This window comes from Prionailurus viverrinus, chromosome F2, assembly GCF_022837055.1.
Source record: "Prionailurus viverrinus isolate Anna chromosome F2, UM_Priviv_1.0, whole genome shotgun sequence".
Classification (NCBI taxonomy): domain Eukaryota; kingdom Metazoa; phylum Chordata; class Mammalia; order Carnivora; family Felidae; genus Prionailurus; species Prionailurus viverrinus.
The window spans coordinates 37,990,912-38,012,675 of NC_062578.1; the positions used below are offsets into that span (position 1 = coordinate 37,990,912).

A 21,764-nucleotide genomic window follows, 5' to 3' on the forward strand; every position below is an offset into this window, starting at 1 on the left:
TGCCCTCCTCAATACCCATCACCCACCCTCCCCTCCCTCCCACCCCCCATCGATAAGCATAGAGTCTCTTATGCTTTGGCTCTCTCCCACTCTAACCTCTTTTTCTGTTTTTTCCTTCCCCTTCCCCATGGATTTCTGTTAAGTTTCTCAGGATCCACATAAGAGTGAAAACATATGGTATCTGCCTTTCTCTGTATGGCTTATTTCACTTAGCATCACACTCTCCAGTTCCATCCACGTTGCTACAAAGGGCCATATTTCATTCTTTCTCATTGCCACGTAGTACTCCATTGTGTATATAAACCACAATTTCTTTATCCATTCATCATTTGATGGACATTTAGCCTCTTTCCATAATTTGGCTATTGTTGAAAGTGCTGCTATAAACATTGGGGTCCAAGTGCCCCTATGCATCAGCACTCCTGTATCCCTTGGGTAAATTCCTAGCAGTGCTACTGCTGGGTCATAGGGGTAGGTCTATTTTTAATTTTTTGAGGAACCTCCACACTGTTTTCCAGAGTGGCTGCACCAGTTTGCATTCCCACCAACAGTGCAAGAGGGTTCCCATTTCTCCACATCCTCACCAGCACCTATAGTCTCCTGATTTGTTCATTTTGGCCACTCTGACTGGCGTGAGGTGATATCTGAGTGTGGATTTGATTTGTATTTCCCTGATGAGGAGCAACGTTGAGCATCTTTTCATGTGCCTGTTAGCCATCCGGATGTCTTCTTTAGAGAAGTGTCTATTCATGTTTTCTGCCCATTTCTTCACTGGGTTATTTGTTTTTCGGGTGTGAAGTTTGGTGAGCACTTTATAGATTTTGGATACTAGCCTTTTGTCCGATATGTCATTTGCAAATATCTTTTCCCATTCCGTTGGTTGCCTTTTAGTTTTGTTGATTGTTTCCGTTGCTGTGCAGAAGCTTTTTATCTTCATAAGGTCCCAGTAGTTCAATTTTGCTTTTAATTCCCTTGCCTTTGGGGATGTGTCAAGTAAGAAATTGCTGCGGCTGAGGTCAGAGAGATCTTTTCCTGCTTTCTCCTCTAGGGTTTTGATGGTTTCCTGTCTCACATTCAGGTCCTTTATCCATTTTGAGTTTATTTTTGTGAATGGTGTGAGAAAGTGGTCTAGTTTCAATCTTCTGCATGTTGCTGTCCAGTTCTCCCAGCTCCATTTGTAAAAGAGACTGTCTTTTTTCCATTGGATGTTCTTTCCTGCTTTGTCAAAGATTAGTTGGCCATATGTTGGTAGGTCTAGTTCTGGGGTTTCTATTCTATTCCATTGGTCTATGTGTCTGTTTTTGTGCCAATACCATGCTGTCTTGATGATTACAGCTTTGTAGTAGAGGCTAAAGTCTGGGATTGTGATGCCTCCTGCTTTGGTCTTCAAAATTACTTTGGCTATTTGGGGCCTTTTGTGGTTCCATATGAATTTTAGGATTGTTTGTTCTAGCTTCGAGAAGAATGCTGGTGCAATTTTGATTGGGATTGCATTGAATGTGTAGATAGCTTTGGGTAGTATTGACATTTTGACAATATTTATTCTTCCAACCCATGAGCACAGAATGTTTTTCCATTTCTTTATATCTTCTTCAATTTCCTTCATAAGCTTTCTATAATTTTCAGCATACAGATCTTCTACATCTTTGGTTAGATTTATCCCTAGGTATTTTATGCTTCTTAGTGCAATTGTGAATGGGATCAGTTTCTTTGTCTTTCTGCTGCTTCATTATTAGTGTATAAGAATGCAACTGATTTCTGTACATTGATTTTGTATCCTGCAATTTTGCTAAATTCATGTATCAGTTCTAGCAGACTTTTGGTGGAGTCTATCGGATTTTCCATGTATAATATCATGTCATCTGCAAAAAGTGAAAGCTTAACTTCATCTTTGCCAATTTTGATGCCTTTGATTTCCTTTTGTTGTCTGATTGCTGATGCTAGAACTTCCAACACTATGTTAAACAACAGTGTACTCTCACCACTTTTATCAACATAATCCTAGATGTCCTAACTAAAGCAATCAGTCAAGAAAAAGAAATAAAAAGTATCAGAACTGAAATGGAAGAAGTAAAATTGTCTCTATTTGCAGATAGCATGATTTTATATCTAGAAAGTCCTAACGATTCAATCAAAAACTCTTAGATCCAGGGTGCCTGGTTGGCTCAGTTGGTGGAGTGTGACTGTTGATCTTGGGATTGTCGGTTCAATCCCCATACTGGGTGTGAGAGTACATAAAAATAAAATCTTTAAATATATACTGTTAGATCTAATCAATGAATTGAGTGAACTTGTAGGATACAAGATTAACATTAAAAAATAAGTACCATGTTTATGCACAATGAATTTTCTGAAAAAGAAATCTATCCCATTTGCAATAGCATCAAAAACAATAAAATACTTAGAAATAAATTTAAGGAGGTGAAAGATCTCTGAAAACTATACAACATTGATGAAAGAAATTCAGGAAGATTCAAATAAATAGAAAGTATCCCATGTTAATGGATTGGAAGAATTAATACTGCTAAAATGTGAATACCACCAAAAGGCATCTATAGATTCAATGCAATTCCTCTCAAGATTTCAATAGCATTTTTTCTTACAGAAGTAAAACAAAAAAACAAAAAACACACTCCTAAAATTTATATGGAGCCACAAATGACCCCAAATAGCCAGATGAATCCTGAGAAAGTAGAGCAAAGCAAGAGGCAACACATTCCCCAATTTCAAGCTACACTTTAAAGCTAAAGTCATCAAAACAGTATGGCATTGGCATAAAAACAGATAAATAAACCAACAGAATAGAATAGAGAGCCCAGAAATAAACCCAAGCATATATGGTCAACTAATATTTGACAAGGGAGCCAAGAATATTCACTGAAGAAAAGACAGATTCTTCAATAAATAATGCTAATATAATTGCTTATTCACATGTAAAAGAATGAAACTTTATCTTACACCACTCACAAAAATTAACAAAAAATGGGTTAAAGACTGAAATGAGAGACATAAAACCATGCAATTCCTTGAAGAAAACATAGGAATAAATCTCTTTGACATGGGTCTTAGCAATGATTTTTTGGATGTAACACCTGAAGCTCAAGCAACAAAATAAAAAATAAACAAGTGGGACTATATCAAATTAAAAAGCTTTTGCACAACAACAACAAAAAAATCAACAAAGTGAAAAGACAACCTATGGAAAGTGAAAAAGTATTTGCAAACCATATATTTGATAAGGTGTTAATAAACTATGTAAAGAACTCATGCAACTCAATAGCAAAAACAAAACAAAACAAAACAAAAATTAAAAACAAAAAACAAAACAACCCAATTTTTAAAATGGACAAAGAACCTAAATAGACATTTCTCCAGACAAGATATACAAAGGCCAATAAGATCTAACAGTTTATGATTGAAGTAAATAGACATTTCCTTGTAGGGAAAAATCATGTTTGGAAGCCAATACTTGGGGCGCCTGGGTGGCTCCGTTGGTTAGGCGACTGACTTCGGCTCAGGTCGTGATGTCACAGTTCGTGAGTTCAAGCCCCACGTTGAGCTCTGTGCTGACAGCTCAGAGCCTGAAGCGTGCTTCAGATTCTGTGTCTTCCCCTCTCTCTACCCCTCCCCTACTCACACTCTGTGTCTCTCTGTCTCTCAATAATAAATAAAAGTTAAAAAAATTTTTTTTTAAATAGAAGCCAATACTTGGGCTCTGCTAATTGCTATTGAGGTACAACTGCTTTCAAAAATTCTCAGAAGATATGCTAGGAAATACATGTGTGCGTGTGTGTGTGTGTGTGTGTGTGTACACATATATATGTATACATATGTATACATATACATCTACATTTATTTCTATACCTTTATTTATTGTAAACGATGAGTTCACATTAGTACCTCAATTCCAATCCAGCACTCCAGAATTCATTCTAGTTATTTCCCTTTGTGAACTCTGATCTCTGCCACATCAGTTTAGTGAGATATCTATGATCTGCATGGATTCCATTTCTGGTACTTTGGTCCAAAAAATTTTAAGGCAAAAAGTTAGGGTAATTACAGAGCTCACTTAAGTGTTTCTCCCTTCTCAGGGATCATAGTCCTGTGCTATCTGTTGTTTAATGTCTGAAAACGTTGCTTCATATATTTTATCTAGTTTTTTTGTTTGTTTGTTTACAGTGGGAGGAGGAGTCTGAGATCAGTCACTCCATCATTGACGGGAAAGTATATCGCATTAACTCTTTATATCACTCATGTTTATTTATCAAAAACCACTCACATAGACTCTTAAAACAATGCAAATAATCTATAAAACCGTCTGTACTCGATAGAGGGAAAAGTAAGGGATTTGAAGACAGCCAGGCCTATGTCAACTTTGTTTTTTTCTACGGCGTGACCTTATTCAGTAGATACAGTTTATGGCCCTACTTTCTTCATCCCTAAGTGAGGATTTGGGGGAAAGAGGAAAGGATACAAGGTGTATGAACCTCCCACTAGAGATCATTACACAGAAGTCTTCAATAGGTTGAAGTTTATTCCTCAGGTACTTCTATGAAAGTCTATTTTGAGAGGATAAAGTTTGTCCGATAAGATATACCGAAATTCTTGCAGAAACACTTTCTCATAATTTTTATGACTTCAAATCTTCACTGTTTTAAAGAAGTTTTTTAAAGCATGCTTTAGCATTTATCATGTCAGCTACTGCTGAAAAGGCAGAGTCTCTGAGTAGAATATGTAAATTTTAAACAGATACTGTTCAGCTCAACTTTGAGTAGGAAGTAAAAATATTTCAATCCCTGAATCTGTAAGATACATTCAAACGTCAGGCAGGACGTCACTTGCCAAGTCAGCACTAAACATTCACTGTCCTTGTTATCTTTTGTACTTGTTTTGTTACAACTGGTTACTCGTCATTATTCATCATGGATAAATTTTGAAAAGATACTGAATGTATAGCATTTTCAACTTTGAAAATTGTTTTCCCATCTCTCTGGAAATAGAGGGAGTTTTTTACATAACACTAGGCTTATATACAGAGTAATCAGGTTTATTATGCAACACCTGGTGTGTGTGTGAACACAAACACATGCACACACACAACATCTTTTCAAGGAGTTCTTTAGCATTTAGGGCTGAACAATTTCTCTCTCTCTCTCTTCCCTCTCTCTCTCTCTCTCTCCTACCCTGCCTCCATTGCCTTCTCTCCTTTCTTCCTTACCTTCTTTCTTCTTTGCCTCCTCCACAAATGTTCATCAAGTACCTATTATGTGCCAAGAATAGTAGGCACTAGATATACATGATTCATAAGGCATCATTCCTGAGCCCAAAGCGTATATACACAGTGTATTAGGGGCAGTGAAAAACGTACATAAAATTAGAGCACAGATCAAGGACAGCCAAACCACTCTGTGGAATCAGGGAAGTAAATAAGCCTTAAGGTGAATCCTTTCCTCTACCCCATCTTTTTTTCTTCAATTCTGGAATAGTTTTAGTCATTATCATTTTGATTATTGCATGTGTCCCATTTTCTTTGGAAATCCTAGTGCTTATGGTGAAGCTTTTAATTATTTCCTCTGTGTCTTACAACTTTCGTATTTTCCATTTCTTTTCCCCACTATGTTTTATTCTGAGTGATTTCCTGAGATCTAATTTCTAATTCACAAATTCTTCCTTCAACTGGGTCTGTTTATTATTTTAAATTTCAGTGTCATATTTTCTATTTCTAGAATTACTATTTTGTTCTTAATATATCCAGTTTCCTTTTCTCCAATGTCCTGAATTCATCTTGATAGATTTGATTCATTTTTAACCTCCTTGATTAATTTAAATTTTTACTTGAAAATCCCCTTTTATGTAGTTCTTCAGTCTGTAGAGGCTGGCTGTCAAGGGTCACAGGTGTTTTGTGCTCTGAACCTCTGTTTATAGTGAGATTTCTTGCACATTTTTTACTTGAGGTCATTTCTGGTGGATGTTGTGGAAATGCTTCCTATGCTGGATTGGAGCAGTGGAGGGGGTTTCTGCCTCTTGAAGTTCAGCATTTGCCTCTACCAATTTTATGAGTCTCATTGGTTTCACGCCACTTTTAACATTGGTGTTTCATCAAGGTGTCTACCATATGAAGGTAGTATATATTCACATACCAACCATAGGGTTGATGTTCATATTTTTGTGGATGCTTATCTGTTAGAGCCCAGTAAAGTGATCTGGCATCCAACTGTGCCCAAGTATGGCCACTGACGGACAGAGTTCATCTGCTCATAATTCACAGCCTGGATATTCCTTCATGGCTCCACCACTGAAGGAGTCCATCACCAACTTCCCATCACCTTGTAGGTGCTGGGAAAATATCCCATAGCACATACCAGCAAAAACCACATGACTTCAACTCTGTTTATCGTAATGGTTTTGAGCTTCCACTTTGTATCAGACTCCGAACTAGTTCTGGTTCTTTCTTTTCAACTTATCTGAGATATAATATTTTAATACATATTTTATCTAGTATCTCTTTATGTTTAACCTGGGCAGGGCAGAGGAGGAGGCTGGTGATATCCACATCTTCTCAGGCCACCATGTCACCTCCAATAATAATCAAGCAGTCTTGAAGATTGAGGATGTGTAGTTGCAATGCTAGCTCACATCCACCCCAACTATAGGGATTTTAGTCCTTGTCTGAATTGCTTTTTTCCCCTGAACCAGAAAATTGTTTGAATCCATGTATTTTTACTTATCCATACCCCACATTCTCCCAACCTTGGGTTTTTACCTCAGGAGATGATAACTGGATACAAGGGAACTAGGGTCCTAGACATGAATCAAAGTGTGTTCTGAGTATGGAGGGACAGACTTAAGAATCCAGTGACTGGCAACCTGCGACACCTCCACTGTGTGGAGCAGCAGAATAATGTGGCCGTGAGGGTTGTATGAGTCGCAAGGGGATTCTTGGCAATGGTGCCCAACAGCTCTCTTACCCTCTCCTCCAGCTTCCTCTCATTTATTCATTTAGTAATCATTTATCAAATACTTAGTATGTGCAACTAATACATGCATGTGTATATAACTCTATATTATTTATCAATAGACTCTCTTACGGGGCAAATATATAATAATGTATAACAGGGATGTTATAGGTTGTAGGGTGCAGATGACATAGCAGAAGCTCTGGGGCCACATATACCTAAGTACAACTTTGGATCCTAAATTATGTGTCAAGAGCTTATGAAAAGCTGGCCCTTGCATGTGTAATTCCACATTACCCAGAATACAGTCCACTTTCAACACAGGCAACATCCTAATAACAGGCTAATAGATATTGTCTAACTTGATTCTTACCACAACCCCATTAGATGGGAATTATTATTCCTGTTGGAGGAGTCTTTCATTCATTCATTCATTCATTCATTCATTCATTCACAAATACTAATTGCATTCCTTGGGTGTGCCAGGCCCTGTTGTAAGGTTTGGAGTTAAAGCATACAGATGAGAAAATTGGCCAAGGGCCACACTGCCATCAGAGCTCCAAGGTCAGAATTTAAATCCAAGCTACAAACGTGTTAGCCACCACCTAGTGTTTCCTCTCAGATTTTGCAAACAAACCTTTGTAACTATAGTAGTGTGATCTTTTTTTCTTTTTTTTTATATTGCCTCTGTTTTCTACTTGTCTTCCTTCTCCTCTCCTAGGGCCCCTTTCTCTTCATAAAGACGGTTTTAATCAGGTACTGGCTTGAATTTTCAACAGAAATTTAAAATGATGTGATAAGTCCAGTCTGGTCTCAGTATGACCTCATATGTTGAAAAAACAAATTTTAGGCAAAATAAAAAACTGAATATTCATAACTTACTTTTATTTTGACCCTTTTTTCCCCCCAAAGACTTTTCTGACTTCCTTCTCTTTCTGTTCTTCCTTTCACTTCGTTTCACAATGTCCGCATTTGCACTTTGTTTCAGCTCCTCAAAAGAAGCACCTTAACGTTCGACTTCTTTATCTTATATTTTCTAGTTGTTCACATCTATTTTTTGCTTCGCTTTCCAAGTTAAATTTTCACCTTTCTTCCACTGTTAGTCTCTTCTCATCCCTCAAGTATGGTTTCTTTACAGTTCTTTAGTTTTTAAAATTCTTTCTTCACAGGCAACTCACCTTTTTTCTAAAATGTTTTGAAGATTTTTTTCTGTAGTAAGGGAACCAAGACATAAGGGAAAGCTTTAAAACGTATGTTTCAGTAGTTTACAAAAGTTTCCTGCTGGACTGCAAAGGAAAATAAAAAAAACATTAAAGAGATTTTGTTTCTGCTTCCAGCCTATGTTGACATATCGTTCTAAGGAAAAAAAAAAAAAAGAACATTTTGCTCATCAATATTTTGCTGTAAGAACTTGTGATCCTGAATTATCAGCAGAAACTATGGAAAGGGCTGGTTTTATGCATCAACAGAGGCCTTGCAGCGCACCTTCAACCCAAATACCCCTCCTTCCATCACTTGACAGTTGGGCTGGGCACTGACTCCTGGTTTACCCGTTAGAATGAAGGAATAACACTTTTAGTTGTTTCCAGTTACTAATGCCTTGGAGTGTAAATGATTGTCAGATGTCTCTTTTTTGTGGGTAGTTCAAAAAGAGGGCACTGACAAGTATGGGAACAGATTGGGCTGGGCACGTTGAGGGAGCAAGGTGGGGGGTGATGGGTGCAAGGCATATTTAGCACCTTGAGCTAGCCATCAGAGGCCTGGTACCTGGCGTGTGGAGTCAGGAAGTGAAGGGGCAATGCCAAAAGGAGAGTGGAGGCCTAAACAGAAACTTCCAGAGCAGGAGGGTTTTAGAGAAGGCTCCAAATGGGGACCTTTACAGCACTGAGTTTGCAAAGCAAGAGGATGGGGGATCACTGCTGGTGCTGAAGGCTCTAACCTCCGTCGCCCAGTTAGTGCATCATAGCTTTCAGAGCATACACTCCTGGCAATTACCACCAAATAGTGGGTGTCCCTGGTGTGCCCAAAGAAGAACACTTTCATTGCCTCACTCAGCTACAAAATCCCCTCTCGCACCCAGGATGTTTTTACAGGGTTTCATAACTATGACCTTTTCAAGTCAAAGGGAAAAAGCGGGCACGTTGTCTTTGCTGAGATTTTAGGATTTAATACACAATGAGCAGCAAGATCTTTGAGGAAAAAAATAACACATCCCCCCACCAAAAACAAACAAAAAAAAAAAACTTTGCAAATTGGGTTTCAAATTCCTTCATGACAACAGAGCTCCACCAAGTTTGGCAAATGCATCAACCCTCTCTCTCTCCTCCTTGCAGGCAGACATTACAAGTGGTCCACACTCTTTCCCTCCCACGTGGCTAACATCTTGATTTCTCCCGTATTGTGCTCCATGAAGCCATGAGAAATTAAGGAAGCCTGTGTGAACCTGATGACTTAATCCCTGTTATATACCAGCGGGATCCAATGTGGTGACGTCACGAAATTGTGTTTAAGTTTGTCTCTTCTTTTCTGGTCACTGGGAATTTTACTTTCTTCCCTATACCTCATGCACACCTGGATGATCGGATCTTTCCTTTGCCCTCTAGGTCATGCTCCTCAACCAAAGGAGAAAGTTTCTGTTGATTACTGTTTCTGTGGATTACAAACTATAGGTAATTACAGGTAGCTTTTAGAAGGGCCGGTTGGTGATGATGCTGCCTCCTTTTCCTTCCTCCCAAATACCCCCTTTGATTTCCCTGGACCTGACCTAGCTGTGATGCTTCCTATCTTAACAAGAAACATAGAAGTGTTTCTCTTTGAGATAAATCTTCCAATGACTGGCGTCATGGCATCACGTGCTCGCTGTTCGTCACAGTCCATATGTGATCCTGTTAGAGGGGGGCAGCAAAGTCATTTTAGGCCTGGGTCAATTCCTTGATTATTTATTTAGCCTTCTCACTTTGATTTCCTGTCTGAATCATTTTTACCTATAGTATTTAGTTGGCAAGTGGGTTCCTTTCTTGAGATTCCAAGTCGAGCTAATTTGGAGAAAAACTTAAACCTGAACATTCTGAAAGAGTCAAAAATTCTCCAGGATCAGATCTTGATATCTTCTGTGTTTCTTTAAGGACCAGCATGCTGATTTGATGGCATGTGTCCCAGTAGAGGCTTCTCCTGATTCCCAAATGAGAATCCTGAGGGTTCTACACAACTTATGATGATACTGGGAGCCCTTGCAAAACTAGGACAGGAACCCTTTTCTCAAGGGTTACTTGACAACAAATTTGTGCTCTCTACCCTTCAAAATGCTGTCCACTTTTCTGACTCAGCCTGTGACTCACACTGTTCACTCCCAACGCACACATTCATGAGAACTCTCTTTTCCTGTTCTCTGCTAACAAAATTGTCCCATTCTCTTGGAGCTAATGTTCCCATACACCAGAAATGCTGTCTCTCCTCTGATCCCCAATGTGTATGCTCATTCTGTCTTATGTTGTTTACTTTTCATTTGGTAAAAAGCACATGACTTCCCAATCTGCCTTCTGAAATCCTGGTGCAAATTCCTAGATTCCTGCTGATGTCCCCACCTTCTTGACCTACAGCACGCAACCCCACAGAGCTTTAGGAGGACAGGAGCTGCCCTCCTGGAGACAAGGGGAGGGTAAAGGTCATGCAGCAGGCATCTTTCTTTTGGCCTTCAAAACACTGACCACAGTGGAAACTAAAGTCTCCCTATGAAGGTTGCTGCAGAAGAGTCAGTGATACATGAAGATTTACCAAAGGATTTGAATTTGTCCTTCAGTGAGTAATCTATTCAACACTGTTTACTGAGTACCTAAATGTGTCATGTACTCTAATAGTGGGGACATAGCACTGACAAAGGCAAACAAAATCTCTTACCCCAGGGACCTAGGCAAGTACCTGTAGTACTTGGCTGGTGAGTGGACTCACTTGTTGAGATTTCAGAACAGATAGTGAACAAAATATAAGCCATCAGATGGTATTATATGCTTTAGGGAGAAATTAAACATGGGAAGGAGATCTGGACTGCTGGGAGTGGAGGGGCACGAAGGGTAATGATTTTAAGTATAGTGCTCAGGAAAGCTCTCACTGGAGCTTAATATTTGGGCAAGGAGTTTAAAGAGGTAAGGGAATGAGGATATCTTGGGAGAAAAGTATTCCTGGCAGAAAGTCTGGTTGTGCAAAGGCCCCGGGAGACAAGAGTGAGTCTTGTGGATTCAGGAATGGCTGGAAGGCCTGGGTGGCTGAAGCGAATTATCTGAGGAGAAGAACCATAGACCATGAGGACAGAGAAATACAGGAGACCAGATCTTACAGGCAGTTGTTGTAAGGATTTTGGCATTTTATGTAAAATGGGAGGCCAGTGGAAGTTTTTGAGCAGGGAACTGACATGATATGTTTGGGGTTTTCTTTTTTTTTTTTTTAAATTTTTTTTTTCAACATTTATTTATTTTGGGGACAGAGAGAGACAGAGCATGAACGGGGGAGGGGCAGAGAGAGAGGGAGACACAGAATCGGAAACAGGCTCCAGGCTCCGAGCCATCAGCCCAGAGCCTGACGCGGGGCTCGAACTCACGGACCGCGAGATCGTGACCTGGCTGAAGTCGGACGCTTAACCGACTGCGCCACCCAGGCGCCCCTGTTTGGGGTTTTCAAATATCACTCTGACCAGTGTGTTGAGAATTGAGTGCAAGGACCGATGGCAGAATCAGGAGGACCAATCAAGAGGTTATTATGGTAATTTAAGTGAGAGACAACAGTGTCTCCAACCAGGATTATAGCAATGGAGGTGCCTGCAGAATGCGCAGATGGATTGAATGTGGAATGTGAAACAAAGAGAGGAGTCAAGGGTATGTCCACGGTCAGGCATTCACAAGGGCAGAATGAGCAGAGTCCACTGAGAAGGGAAATAGAATGGACGAGGTGAAAGCAGAAGCATACACCTCCTCGTTTCTCCTTCCTCTTTTCTCATATGCCTTAAACCTCCTCCAGGGAAAAGTGTCCCCAGCAGGCTGATCACCTCAAGATATTATCAAACAGTGGGCACTGAGTTAGACTGATCAAGTGATTTTCATTTCCTCCATAATACTTGTTGGCCCAGTGAAAACACCAATGCCCGCCTTAATCTTCTAATGGAGGGATGTACCTGGGAGAGAGTTTTGAATGGAGTTAGTGAAGTAGCGAATAGATAGCGAGGACTGCCTGTATCTCTAGGTCCTGATATGTTATATCAATTTCATGCAGTAGTAACTGGTCGCAAACCATTTATTCAACAAATATTTGCAGGGCATTTATTAAGTTCCAGGTCCTATTCTAGACACTGAGGATACAATAGTGGACAAAACAGATATAGTCTTGGCCTCGTGGAGCTCACAACTAAGCAAGAAGACAGATGACACAGACCAATATATTAGTACAGAGTATGGAGTGACTGAAGAAACAATTGTAGGGTAGCTGAGGGTGTATGACAGGTAGATACATACACCCCTTCCCACTTTTATGAAGTGGTCTGTATCCTAGGACAGACACAGAAAATATGCAAAACTAAAAAGGAAATCTAAAAAGCCTTTCATAGGGGCGCCTGGGTGGCGCAGTCGGTTAAGCGTCCGACTTCAGCCAGGTCACGATCTCGCGGTCCCGGAGTTCGAGCCCCGCGTCAGGCTCTGGGCTGATGGCTCAGAGCCTGGAGCCTGTTTCTGATTCTGTGTCTCCCTCTCTCTCTGCCCCTCCCCCGTTCATGCTCTGTCTCTCTCTGTCCCAAAAATAAATAAACGTTGAAAAAAATAAAATAAAATAAAATAAAAAGCCTTTCATATTTTCAAATCGTTATAAATCATATATAATGCCAGTCATGTGATAAGGGTAAGAAAATGAAACTCCATAGTGCAAAAATTGCTAACAGTTATTATAAGGAAGAGCATTTCATTTTTAAAGAGCAATGTCTTTAAAATGCTACAGAAACATTTCCAGAAGTCAATTTTTCCCTTTAGACACTATCTTTCTTTTTAAGATGAATAGATGAGTACAATATTATGTTATCTTTGTTATATGAAAAGACATAACCAGAAAATTTCAGATTCACTATATACGACAAATTTCCAATACTCAACACATATATTATAACACATATATGACTCTACCAAATTATATATTTACCCTGTATAATTACACAAATATAAATGTACACTAAGTATAAAAATACACACCTGTTAACTAATTTTTGCAAGATTTAATTCATTCACATGAGTTTAATCAACTGTTTCTTTTCTTTTCTTTTCTTTTCTTTTTTTTGTCTCTGGTAGCTTTGGGAATATTTTTGGGAAGACTTATAAAAGAAATAATATACTTTAATTTCCCTGACTTAAAAGCCTACAAATAAAGAAGTTAGATTCATGGTAGTTAGTTAATGTGTATATGTGTCTTTCAGAGAGAAAACAAATTATTTAATAGTTAAAAGTTGACATTTATATACGTAAAGGAAGACCACTAAATGGAGCAATTAAATTCAAAATAAAACTTCAAAGCTTGCTTTAGGAAAATTCAGTGACAAAAAAAAAGTCTTACAATGTTACCATGTCCTTATACTCTATTTCATTCCAATTGTTTTCTAAACTAAGCTTTCTTTTTTCAAATACTTAATTAGTGATTATTAAACTATTTAATTATCAGTAAGTATAAAAACTAAGAAAAATACAAAAACTCTAACTCGATGTAAAAAAGATGGTTCGAAAGACTGATCCCTACTTAATGCTAGTTTTACCCAGTATATTCTAATATCCTATTTAAATTTAAGTTTATGTAGGCTTTTTTATCCTGAACTCTGGAAAGCTCAATTGAGATACTTATTTCTGAAACCCAAATAGTGATTCTAAATCAATTCAGTAGCATAGAATCAGTCGTATTTTTTCTGTACACCTCTTGGAAACGAAAGTAGTGCAAATTCTGTTTTCCTTAGGGAAGCACTAAAATTGAGGATCCAGAAATAGGTTTATTGTTTCTTCTAGCTTACCTGAGAAATGGAATTATATCCTTCACTAATTAACTGACACACAAAGGATTTGCAATAAGCCAGTAGTTAGGGTGTTATGATGTGCGTTTATTTGGTCCAGAAATGCGTAACTATTTTATGAAATATAAATATTTTATATGTATTTATTGTCTATGTTGATCCCTGCACATGAAATATTTGATTGGCATCACACTTATCCACTTATCACACACATACATGAAATTAAGTAAAATTACACACACACACACACACACACACACACACACACACAGAACACACGAGTCTTTTAAACACTGTTCTACCCCATTCTCCAAAAATACCGTGAAGGGAACTTCCAGACGTAGCAAGGTTTAATGAAATACTGAGTCAAAAGTGTTAGCATCCTGCCATCCTGTGGTTATGTTCAGTACTACAGTGTTATCTTATTTGGACTACTTGTATGAAGTTTCCCCAAAGTATCAGAGAGAGAGTTAGCATCTAGAATGAAGTAACTTTAAAAAGAGTTAAGAACATAGGGAATCCTCCTAAAGGATCTACAGATTCATTTCATCCTAAAACAAAAACTTCCAATTGAGGTAGGCCTCTGAAAACACACACAACGTTGTCCCTCTACCTACACTGTTTTGATTAACATTTTTTGACATAAATTTCTGCAGTCATTAGATTCTAAGAGTGATACCTTAATAGGCTAATTATTTTTCATTTTAATAAACAAATGTCTAGGGACACCTGGGTAGGTCAGTTGGTTAAGTGTCCAACTTTGACTCAGGTCATGATCTCGCGGTTCACAGGTTCAAGCCCCGCGTCGGACCCTGTTGCTGACAGCTCGGAGCCTGGAGCCTGCTTCGGATTCTGTGTCTCCCTCTCTCTCTCTACCCCTCCCCTGCTCACACTCTGTCTGTCTCTCTCTCAAAAATAAATTTAAAAAGAAAACATTTTAAAAATAAGAAATGTCTTGTCAGACAAGAGATAAAACAATTATAGTTTTCATATTCTAAGAATAGCACTGACCTTTAACTAAAAAGATGAGGTTGATACTTTAGCTGAATGTGGAAGGACTCCAGGAGCAGCTCCTGGGTTTCAAAGGAAGGAAAGCTACTTATTACTGTAGTCCTCCACTCTCTGTGTCTGCCTAACTTCATCTAGATGCACATAGCAGATTTTTCTTTTTGTTATACAAATTTCATGCCAGGATCCCACATTTTGTTAGACCTATTCAACAAAGCATCTAGAAAAGACTGAAGGACCAGAGTGGTTATTCTAAATTGTAACTGATGCGATTTCATTCCCCACCCCTTCTCCAAATATAGTAACAAGCTGCCTTCAGTGCCAAGCAACTAGAATGGCCCATTGCAATTACTGCCGGTAAATTATTCAAGAACCAGAGCAAGCGTCTACAATAATCTTTGTATTCCACCTGCACTGTTACAGAAGCAACTCAGTGAAAAATCCTGGCACTTTGTTCCAACAGCTGTCCAACCTTGGATGTTTGGAACTATCTCAAGCGTTTACTGCAGTTTGCTCTCACCTAGCTTGAAGCAAGGCATCATTCGCCAATGTGCACATTTGTAAGACTTAAAAAAGATTGCTTTTGTGATTCCATTATGTGCCTGTTGACTCTTACCCTGGTTTGTGTGTCCGTTTTTCGCCTCTCTCAGTCTTCTTCCCTCTTCTCTAGTCTTGCTTCCTGCTTTTGGTTGCAGCTCTTCTCAGTTGCCCCTTAGGGCACAGTTCACTTCAACTCCATCCCAATCTGACTTAGGTCGTCCATGACACAATAGAAATGAAAGATCCCGATATGAGACATAGGTGAATTCACCACAGGTTTGCAGAAATCAGCTCAGATCTTCAATCTGTTCTGTCAATGTTTGCTCTAGGTTTGGAAAGAGCTAGTTGTGTTGATCTGAATTTTTGAAGCTTAATAGTCAAACTGGTTTATTGAGGGCAAGGGCCTTGGGAAGAATCATGTCCAGAGATTAGAATTATTGCCGGTAAAGCCAGATTTTAAAAGTATTCAACTGAGAGAGGCTACGTACATTGATTTATGGTTGAAAAAAGAAAGCTTTTAAAAGCAAGAAAAAAGAGAGTAGAGGAGGAAGGGAAGAAAGAAATAAAAGAGAAAAAGAAGGAAGAAAGGCTGGCAGGCAGGCAGGGAGGAGGGAAGGAAGGAAGAGAGGAAGGTTGGAAAGGAAGGATGGAGGAAGGATGAGAGGCAGGAAAGAAGGAGAAAGGAAAGAAAAGATTAAATTTTGGCAAGAAATGACAATAGTTGATTGAGTGCTTACTTTATACTTAATATCTGATCCTCCTTGTGATGATCATTGTTAATGAGGTTCCGATTTTTCATACAACAATGTGAGTAGTCATTGAGCCCACACCACACGTATTCCGGGCATCTTACTTGTGGCCTTTTAATCTTAACAGTGACCTTGTAAGCTGAGCATTGATTTTGTCCCCATTTTACAAATGAGAAACGGCAACACTGCGGAAGGTGAAGTAACTTGCTAAAAGCTGGGGGGTGTGGCCACCAGAGCCACACTCAGCTCATACATTAGGCCCCTCTCCCTGCCCAGGAGGCAACAAGCTCAGGCAGACACTTGTAAGAGAGGGGTGAGGATCTGAACTCAGACCTCCCTGTTGTTCCAGCAGCAGCCCCACAGACACACTCTGCCTCAGTTTCCCCTTCTGCCAGTACACCCCTCCTCTCGTTCTTCTGTGATTTCCTTGTTTTTTCCTCAGTCCATCTTTCTTCCTGTGGTATCCTGACCTTCTCTTCTCTTTTCCTGTTTCTAGCTACCTTTTCTGTATTTATCACAACAATACTCCTACTTCCCTTTTCTGTTAGCCTGAGAAGAATGAAAGGCAGGAACAAACAGTGAACTCTACAGTGCACATGGGCTTGAGTCTGACCCTTTCTGTCTGACTTTGCACAAGGATTTAATCGTAAAGTCTCAGTTTCCCCACCTAGAAGGTAAGACAGTAGGGCAAGCCTCACGAGGTTAGTTTGAAGATGAAAAATCATCCCCCCTGAAAGCAGTCCTCTGTAGCAGCTGGCTCAAAGCAAGAAGGCTGGCTCAGAACCTCCCCCTCCTCCTCCTCCTCCTCCTGGTCATCGTCATTGTCATCACTATCACAATTCAATGTTACTCACTTAAAAATATTTTTTTAGTATAGAAGTTGAAATGCCCTTCCCATTTCAGTTTCCCCACTTAAATTTCCCCTCTTCTTTCAGATGGCAAGTTGCTCCAGGGAGGTGACCTCTCTTTTTGAATGGCCAGAGATTAACACGAGTTAAATAGTTGCTATTATAACACAATCTCTGGTCTCCAGGGTAAAGATGGCAGAAGTCTAAATTTAGAGTAAATTGTTACATTAAAGGTCAATTCCTCAGTGAGGACAAGGGATACATTGCTTTTTGCTTTAAAGTGGGGCAGGAGCTGGAGAGAAATTGATTTAAGAGGCACCCTGTGGCCACCATTCTTGGTGCCTTTTGTTGACAGCAGGCTGTGGGAGGCAGTCAGGGTGGGTCTGAAAGGGCTCAGTGATACTTCCTTACCCCTGACTTTCAGTTACCCATTGCCTTTCAATCAACTGTTGCTTTCCCGAAATAGACAACCATGTGGTCCTCTCCGACAGGAATAGAGGAAATCCAAAACCATGTGAATTCACTTTCCAAAACAAAAAAAAAAAAAAAAAGAATTTTTTTTTCTTTTTTTTTTTTTTTTTTTTGTTACACAGCCACAGTTCGGGAATAAAGGAAAGTAATTGTTCAAACAAGGCTCCCTCAACTGGTGAAGATCACAATGTTCTTGATTTTGCTTAGTTAAAAATATGAACACAAGTTCCAATATTAAATTCCACTTATATCTGTGTTAAAAGACTTAAAAGCAAACTCCGGTCTCTAATTTCCAGTCCACGTTATACTCGTGATTTCTAAACTGCCTCTCCTAAACATACTTACATTTGCCCGGGCGTTAGGAAACTCTTTTGATTTTCTAGTATGTTCTCAGCATGTCCCTCTTAGTGCTACTTTCACCCTGCCTCTCTCCCCACACCCCTTCTTTCCATTTAATGGTTAAAAAGTAGCATAAGTAGATTTTCCAGAGTTGGCCTAGTGCTTGGAACACAGTTCCCACTCAGAAATGTTTAATGAGTGTTGCATACCTCTATGGAGGACACTTAATCTCCATAATTGCCCTAATGCCATGCACTGGTACCTGTCCCATTCCTTAGAATCCATGAAGAAGAACGTCATTCTGATAAAACCACCAAATTCCCTGTTAAGACATCCCCACACTTGTCATATATATGTCTCATGGAGAGACCAGGAAGACCCTTCAGGTTTTATTAATGCTTTTGTTGTTGAAATCACGCTGCTACGCTTCCCCTGAAATGTCTGTCAGATGGTACTTTATGAATTCGACATTTATGTTTTTCATGACATTTCTGCATTATTGTTTTTGAATAACTAGATAATGTTCAGATTTTTACCGACTTGACATTCAAAATACAATCATGGATTATTCATGTGTCTTACTTAGCCTTATTTAGGCCTGCAGTGTTTTCCATTACTAGTCCGTTTGCCTTTAACAAAATGGTATGATCTCAAATATTCTTTTGATTTAGAAACCGATTTGTACGGGGTGAGGTTCCTCCAGTCAACTCAGATGTACATTAGTTAAGTCAGTCTGTATTAGGTTAACAATTAACTTGCCTAATCTGACAATCAGTAATATTACTGCAATCAGCCTCCACTGTTTGAACAAAATATACCAAAAGAATCTGGAAATATTTGTTCCCAGACAAGGCAGCAAGATTGCACTTTGTTCTTAATAAAGAAATCTAGTGACCTCATTTATGAAAGATAAGTCTCCTAATTCGCATTTGCTTCTTCCATTCCCAGGCTTACATCATGGCAGAGGGACATTGTTGACAAAATCATCCAACATATAGACACAGTGGCCTCTCTGGCCTGGAGGATGTGTGCAGGATTAGCAGACTCAGAGCTATTATGGCTGTTTTCAGTCGACAGCTGCTCCTGCTGGCGGGTTGGACTGAGGAAGGGAACCTGGGTAGGGGTGGAGATGCGCTGGTTCATTTCCACCAGCCTGGCATGCAGCTGACGAATGTACTTTACAGCCCACCAATCAGAACGTCGACCTCCCTAATTTGTGAGAGTTTTACTGTGACCTTCCAGCTCTGCTGATGATTTCACCTTGCAGCTAGTGCCCCAAATCCCCTGCCTGACTCCTACACTCTCCTGGATCATGCTTCTCTCAAAACACCAGGTTCCAATCTCTACCAACCAGGCTTACTGCAAACTCCTCCTACATTTGACCTTAGTAATTTAGAATTTTCATGGGTTCAGGAATGATTCATAGGCAAAGTAGGTAGCTGCTAAAGATGATTCCTGGGTTATAAATAAGTCTCTCAGTGCCTTTCCCCCCAAAAATAAATAAATAAAAGCACAACGTTGAAAATGTAGTTGGAGTTCAAGAAAAACATATCAAGTGAGCAACGGTATTAATAATTTTAAATCCCCAAGAGACTGAAAAAGTTCTTCTTAATGTTTACTTGGAATAAATCTCTTAAAGTAGCAAAGGAGGGGTGCCCGCGTGGCTCAGTCAGTTAAGCGTCCAAGTCTTAGTTTCAGCTCAGGTCATGATCTCATGGTTTGTGAGTTTGAGCCCCACATTGGGCTCTCTGCTGACAGTGTGGAGTGTGCTTGGGATTCTCTCTCTCCCCCTCTCTCTCTGGCCCTCCCCTGCTCACCCTCTCTGTTTCTCTCTCAAAATAAATAAATAAATGTAAAACAAAATTTAAGTAGCAGAGAAGCCTGAGCATAGACCACAGAGAAGCCTCAATGATGTGTAACTAGGAGGCACAAAAGTTCTTTTAGGTCCCACGATCTTTAGTACACTATATGTATGTTATTGAGGAGAAGCAGGATGATGCAATGTATTCGTTTGTTCCTTTCTCCAAACAGATAGTGTAGAAACTGAGCTACTTAGAACTAATCCAACATAGATTCCTCCAGTTTCTTGAGGTCTGTAGAATTTGTGATCCACGTGCAACAGAGGAAGGGAATCTCAGCCCCGTTATGGATTCTTTAACTGGGAGAGGGGAATGGAGAAACAGAGGAACAACCACCCGGAACAGCTGGCTGGAGGTTGACTGCCGATTTGACATTTTTGACTGATGCTTACAAAATTTTGATAAATCTAAGCCATGACTTTGGATCAAACAACCAACGAATAACTGTGTCTCCCTTTTGTTGTATTTCCGTTGCCTAAGCCCCGCCCCCTGCGGCTCTTGCCTTTGCCTTCATCAAGGCCTGCAATCCCTTCCATGTCTGGTTTCCTAAGCCATCAGAGCCCTCCCAAACTCACTCATTTCCCCTGTTCCTGATCAACTGTGTGTCTTAGGCAAATTACTTAGCACTCTGAGGTTCAGTTTCTAAAGCTCTAAAACAGACATAATAGAACATCTAGGGCAGAGGGTGGTGAGAATCACCTTATCTTATGGAGCGAAAGGCCACCTATGGCACCTTGCACAAATGCCTTGGAATCTCTCACCTCGTCAGCCGACAGCCCTTGCCAATCCCGGGGAGGAAGCCATCCTCTGCTTTCCTTGCTCCTGCTCACGCTGTCTACACTGGCAGGCACATCAGCACCCTAGCACCCCAGACTTGTCCACAGACGTTGCTCTCATTGGCGGAAGGAAATGAACAGACACCTGTAGAGTCCTGGGAGTGTTGGGAGTTGTAATTAAGAGCTGCTGACCACAAACATTTAATTTACTTGAAATTTCTCATTTGCCTTAAAAGATTTACCCTGATTTTCATTTTATCTATATTAAAATTATTTTAAAATTATTAATTGAATTTAGAAAGCGTAGCCTAGCTGATCGTTCTCTTCTAGACTTGTGATGTGCATCCTGGCCCCAGCCCTCCTTCCAGTCAACATTTTTGTTTTTCAGTCACTGAATTGACTTTCTTTCACATTATTCACAAATATTATCCTGAACATTTCTGCCTTCAAACTTTTGTCTCACTTGTACCCTAGTCACTGAAATAATCGTGACCTCCAAATTCCATCCCCACATTTACCCAACCAGTACTTATCCTCACTTCTCCTTTCCTCTTCTAAGTCCACGACTGCACCTCTTCTGTCACAAGGGTAGCCTCTCTCTCGAGCCCTCGTGCCTCTTCTGACCTTGCGATGCTGTCTCCTTTCTTTTGTGATTTTCGGTCTCTTCCCCTGAGTTGCACTTTTCCCTCTAAACCACAAGCATTTGCCCCTGCAACCCAAGTTTTCCCAAACACTCTGCCTGCTATGCAAGCCTCTTATCTTCCTCTTACCCTGTAGTGTTTCTAATATTTCCACTGAGATCTGAAGTGTGTACAATGAATTATGAAAAGGTGGCACCGCCCACCCAGGGCATGCAACTTCCTTTCCAAAGCCAGTAATTGTTTTCAGTTTGCAAAATAAAAACAGCATCCAAGTCTTAAGAACTCTAAAGCAGCAGTCTTCAGTTTTAAATATGACCAAACTCCCATTTGACTCCAATGTTCCTGTGAGGAAGTTTTCAGATGCCAGCAAATCTTCACCTGATCATTACTGAGGAAAAAGCTTTAAAGGATTTTCAATCGTTGATTTCTGAATTACAATAAACAGCTCCCGGCCAAAACTGGAAGACTGCCAGTTTTTAAACCAGGAACATTTGCCCCGGAGAACAAAGTGGCATCTTGTTCTAAGTCATTTTCAATAAAGCCAGAAAGC

At 39.8% G+C, this 21,764-nt stretch overlaps 1 long non-coding RNA gene across 2 annotated transcripts in view; it reads right to left on the bottom strand.

Annotated features, from left to right (window-relative positions):
• LOC125156574 (uncharacterized) overlaps nucleotides 1-20,552 on the bottom strand; it is a 125,961-nt gene extending 105,409 nt beyond the window's left edge. For both annotated transcript variants that reach the window (XR_007148677.1, XR_007148676.1), the window contains exon 1: nucleotides 15,608-20,552. This is a non-coding gene — a long non-coding RNA (uncharacterized LOC125156574). The remainder of the gene's footprint in view (nucleotides 1-15,607) is intronic.
• Between the last annotated feature and the right edge of the window lie 1,212 nt (nucleotides 20,553-21,764).